Here is a 6,087-nt window from a genome sequence, read left to right on the forward strand (position 1 = left end):
TATGACTGACTTGGGTCTTTTGCACTATTTTCTCAGGATAGAGATTTCAAAGTCCTCTTCCGGGATCACTCTTTCGCAACCCAAGTATGATCTTGATCTTCTTGCACGCTTTCATATGGCTGATTGTAAGCCTGCCCCAACTCCCTTTCTTTCAAGAGTCAAGCTTGAGGCTAGATGTTCTTCTCCACCAATTGATGCCACATTGTATCATCAGCTTGTGGGTAGTCTCATTTACTTGACTCACACATGCCCTGATATTTCATTTGCGGTTGGCATGGTTTCTCGCTTCATGCGGGATCCACATGAGCTTCATTGGAAAGCTGCCAAATGCATCCTTCATTACATCCAGGGTACACATCACTATGAGATTCACTATGCAGTAGGCACAAGTCTTTGCTTGGTTGGTTACACAGACTCCGATTGGGCTGGCAATCTTGATGATCGCAAGTCTACTTCAGGTTACAATTTTCACCTTGGTTCGGGCCCCATTTGTTGGTAGCGCAAGAAGCAACATGTTATTGCTCTCTCTTCAACTGAGGTTGAGTATCGAGGAGTTGTTAACACAACAACTGAGACCATTTGGCTTCAACAGATTCTCACAGAGTTTGGGTTCACCACTCCACGACTGATAGTTCTACATTGCGACAATCAGAGTGCTATTACAATATCGAAGAACCTAGTCCAACACTTGTGGACCAAACACATCGAGATCCATATGCACTACATCTGAGAGCTAATTTAGGAGAAGGTCATAGATTTGCAGTATTGTCCTACAACGGAGCAAGTTGCTGACATCTTTACCAAACCTTTCACCGAGAGTAAGTTCCAACAATTGTGAGCTCTCTTGGGGGTGTAGGATGTCTCATTAGTGGGGGTCAGCTGACTTCCCCTTCCTCTCTTATGGGGGGGACTTTTTCCTCTTTGAGGTTTTGTCCTTCTTCTTTGAGAGTCTTTTGTACATTCATCTCTCTTTTTTTGGGGGGGGGGAGTTTTTTCCCACTGGGTTTTCTCCCTTTTTCCATCTGTGAGAGATTGCATTGCATAATTTTGCTTGCATTTGCATATTGTACATGGGTACCTATCATGGCCTAGTAGCCGAGACCTATCTTGCATTGTTGACTTGAGTCTTCATTCCCCTAAGTTGCATTTAAGGGGGGGTGTTGGTGTAAATAAATATTCATCATAGATGTTATTATGCTTTACTTAAGTTAACTTAGGATAATTCATCTCTTTGTAGTTTGGATATGAGACACTTAGAGAAGTGTGCACATAGGGATATAGCTTGTAGGAGAAATTCCACCTTTTGTGGTCTTATTTTGCTATTACACTCCACATTCGGTGGGTCATCCACCTCTTGTGGAATATTATATTATTTCTCCTACCTACCCCTAGTATTTCTTATCTACCCTTGTTTATCATTGAGCCACATGTCATGATTGTGTGCTCGTATATACATATGGCCTTGCCTATATAAGTAGACTCATATTCATTGTATTGGTTAATCCAGTTGATCATTTGTATATTGATGAGAATACAGTTTGTTCTTGTAATTCTATTGTCTCTCTTTATGTTTTTCATTGTGCTCTTGATCTTGGCAAAATCTCACACCATGCATAGAAAATAATATAGTTTGGAAAAAGCAAACTCTCTCTCTATAATCCACATTCGACACTCATCCTGGAAGGTAACTTTCCACAAACACAAGCCTATCAAGCTTTGTTCATACGAATCTAGAATAAATATATACAGAAGACAATCTTTTGCCTTTCAATTCTAGCTTCCTATTTCTTGCAAGATAAAATACAATGATAAAGAAGACAATCTTTCGTTGAATATAAATAGAAAGAATCAATCTTTTGTTACAACCAATCCTATCTGATAGGAAGCAATCTTTCATGGATAAACAAATATATATCTGAAAAGAAAACAATCTTTCGCTTATATCTTTCAAGCAATTTAAAAACAAGAATTAAATATTAAGAAGGTGTAACACATGTATGTATCTTTACATAAACATTGAATAAAAATGAGTACACATTCTTTTATTCAGTTATTAAAACATTTAAATAGCTTAATCATTAACTTGCATTCCATTTCTTATGGGTTAGAATTTTCCATGTTTATATCGTCTAAGTTCTCTAGCTTTCTAGGTGTTTTGGTTCGTCTACCTCTTTTCTCAAATAACGTATTTAGTTTAACACTAATATGTAACTTTTCATGATTTAAGAACTCAACTAACTGATTTTACTAATTTTCAATAACAACTATCTAACATGATGAAAATTCATAAAGCACCTATCTATATGGCTTTTCAAAGGAGACACCTAATAATCATCTTTACTTTTCATGCAAGGATCAAATTCGAAAGTGTAATTCTTTTCTTCATGAATTCAAAATAAGCTTCAATATTTAATAATTCGTTATCCTAGCATTTCATCTTCTTTGTGATTCAAATTTCAAGTTTTATATGCACAATTACTCTATCCTCTTACTCTGTTTCTAGAGGGTTTGGTGGTTAATTTCTATGAATTACACATGTTTATCAACAATCTTTACGAATATATTTCCTTAATACATTTATGTATAGAATATAATTTTCTAAAGAATATATTTTGATGTCATTTGACATAATTCTCATAATCAGAAATCTAAAAACTATGACTCTAATTCTTTCATTTGATTATCGTCTAAGTCTAATCAAAATAGAACATTTTCTCTTTAGATCTTTACCACAAACTTTGTTAGAGCAGAGCCTACCTCTGACTGATATTGTCATTGTTTATGATCTCTCATCGGTGTATTATTATTTTCTTTCTATTTCACCAAGTTCTCAAGAAGGTCGTTGTTCCTCTAGTGTGTCTGCCACTCTTCCTTGTTCCAGTATTTGACTCTTTCCTCTGAAATATGACACTAAATCTGAGATGATCATTACTGATCTTTTACGACTTGGTCGTAAACACATCTAAATCTCCACTACTTTTCTCTTCTACATTCCATTCTCTAATCCTTTGTTGCATCTATGTCCCCTTCCTTCTCTACTCTTTCCTCTCTATTATTTCATCTTTTATCATTCTAGTTCTCTTTTCTATTGAGCCTTCACAGCTATTTATAATATTCTTATCCTACGTTGGTTGCTATTCTCTTGGCTTTTAATTAGCCATCTCTTCAACAACATTGTTAATCTTAAAGCTCTTTTAGTTCTAAATGATTTATAACTCTAATGAATTGCATACATGTCGACTAGGCTTCCATCTATTGTTTTAAACATCTGACAGAATTGCTCACCTCTTTCCACGTCTACCTATCTTCTCTGAATTAGCTAATGTTTTGTTTTAACAACAGGTACTAGATATTATTGCAGGCTGGGTCTATGTGGCTGCAACATGACTTGTCATGGAAGGTAATGAAGGAGAGGAGGAGTGGTAGTTGGTGGTGTGCCGACTCCCTCTATACTACACTTGCCTTACATTATGCAACTATACATTAAACCTACCAACTTCCATATCGATGCCACCTGCAATAGTTCCATGATTCCTAAGTTGCAACGTGGTTGGTGTTCGTATAAACAGGAGTGGTCGGTGTTAATATCGACCCCTCCCTTTAAATATGGGGAGTGGTCGATATATATATATATATATATATATATATATATATATATATATATATATATATATATAATATGGATTTTCATAAAATAATTTAATTCCACAAATCTATTTACATATTTGATAATTACATACATATTTATAAGTCCATGATCGAATTTAGAACTCATAGTTACATACATATTTACATGTATATGTTCGAATCATTATTCGAACTCATATATATGTATAATAAGACATAATATTTTACATTCACTCATGCAACTTGGATTTAATTCAATCACCACTCAAATCATGCAACAAATTCTCATGTATAAATATTTAAATCAATCTTCTACTCATTCCAGATTCATCATTCCAATTTAAACAAACACTCAAATAAGGTCATTTAAATCATCCATCATTACAAGATGCAAATTATAAATCTTAATGTGGTGTGTGAGAGATTCCATCTATTCTAAGGAAATCTAGGAGCTAAGACAACTCTATCTGAACCCTGTTCTCGCCTTCATCTTCGTTCACCTGTTCCTGGATTTACTTGCACTCAATTGCTCATTAGCAATGACAATCCCAATTTTACAATAAAAATTATTACTGATCATTCAATTGTATATAAATCATTCCAGTGCATTCAATCTCCTATCTTATTTCATTTCAATTTCATTTGTGAAAAATAAATATTATTTTCCTAATTAAATAATTATGGAAAAATAGGGTTTGTGACAGTAAATTTGGACATCACCTATCAAAATGGGTTTCCAACATTTAATAATCCATTTGTTTAAATCAACCAAGCTTGGCCAAAACCCTTGAAACCACCCAATCAACCCCATCTTTGCAAAATACAGTTCATTCTCCTTCACCTCTTCGGATATCTCTGCATCAAAGTTCACCATAGGCCTAACAGGAGCTGAATCTTCCCGAGAGAAGGAAAACATTGATCCATTGGATACTCTACTGTCGAAGCTCCCTATAGAGTCAAACCTCCCATTCCCTCAAAAAGCTTGTTTAGAATGAGAACCCTTCAAAGAGGTATGCATCCCACACTGAGATTTCTCCTTAAAAAGAGATGCAAAATTTGTATCCCCTCTGTGAATATTGCTCTTGCCACCATGGACGAAAACAACACGTACAAATCCATTGACACCATGCCTAGCCAAGTCCACGTCAATTGAACTGTGAGCCAATAACCTAGAGGAGGCACTAGTTAAAGCCGAAGCAGAGGCACTGGCCAAAACCCTAGCAAACAGAAGAGAGTGTTGTGGTAGCATTGCGACGAAAAAAATCACACCTCTTATATTATATCATTAATAATATATATTTTTAATTTGTGTATACTATTGATTATGTTATATAATTTTATAATATATAGATGGTGAATATATTTATAATAGTATAATATTATATATTATAAATTAAATCATATATAAATAGATAGAATGAGAGAGAAAGGGAGAAAGCGAAATACATAGATTAAAAAGAGAGGGCAACAAGGATAGATGAATAGATAGGGATACAAAGAAGGAGAGATAAAGAGAGATATAGTGAGGGAGAAAAAGAGAGGAGCTCATCTCAAAGGTCTAAAGAGTAATAATTAAAATGATAAAAAATAGTTGGCAACAAAATATCTATTAAAAAGTTAAAATATTTTATAAAATAATTTAAAAAAATTTCTACTTGAAGAGAGAATATCTTATTAAAAACTAATCATAAAAGTAAAAATAAATAAAAAATAAATAATTAAATATAAGTATACAAAATTAAATATAAAACAGTCTAAATTTATAATGACTAAATATTATTATTTGGCTCTTAAAAAAAAGAGAGTATAAATATACATAATAAATATGTAATTGTAAATTTTTAATGATTAAATATTATTTCTAATGATTTATTGTCAAAGAAATACTAATTTTAAAATATAAGACACTTTTTAATATTAAAAAAAAATATATAAAAAATGATAATACTAACAAATATGAAATAAATTTATATCATAATTTAATTATTTATAAAAATTAAAAATAATAAATAATAAAATTAATAAATGAATAAATAAAGAATTAAATAATTTTTAAAATTTAATAATAATATTATATATAAATTAATCTAAAATTTCTTCATCTATAATAATATTAATGCCACTAAAGTAACATTCCTCTAGGTTAGAATCCGTTAGATTTGTATTCTTGGTGTTTAGTATTTTAGAGATTATTCTTTTCTATTATAAGATATCTAGGCATATTTTACATATATTTTTAAAATATAGCTATACTTATTAAACTTAACATCCACTGTCTATTCTTTGACTCATATAGCGGGGAATATTTGAAAATATGTGAAACTTTTTACTTTGTTGTAATCTCAATTACTTTCACAAGGCGGGAAAATTTACTGCCGTTTAATGATGATGTGTTGCAGTGTGCATACAATTCAAATTCAAATATGATGATGATGTGTTGCAGGGTGTTTACTTTCACAA

Source organism: Cryptomeria japonica, chromosome 10 (assembly GCF_030272615.1).
Source record: "Cryptomeria japonica chromosome 10, Sugi_1.0, whole genome shotgun sequence".
Classification (NCBI taxonomy): Eukaryota; Viridiplantae; Streptophyta; class Pinopsida; order Cupressales; family Cupressaceae; genus Cryptomeria; species Cryptomeria japonica.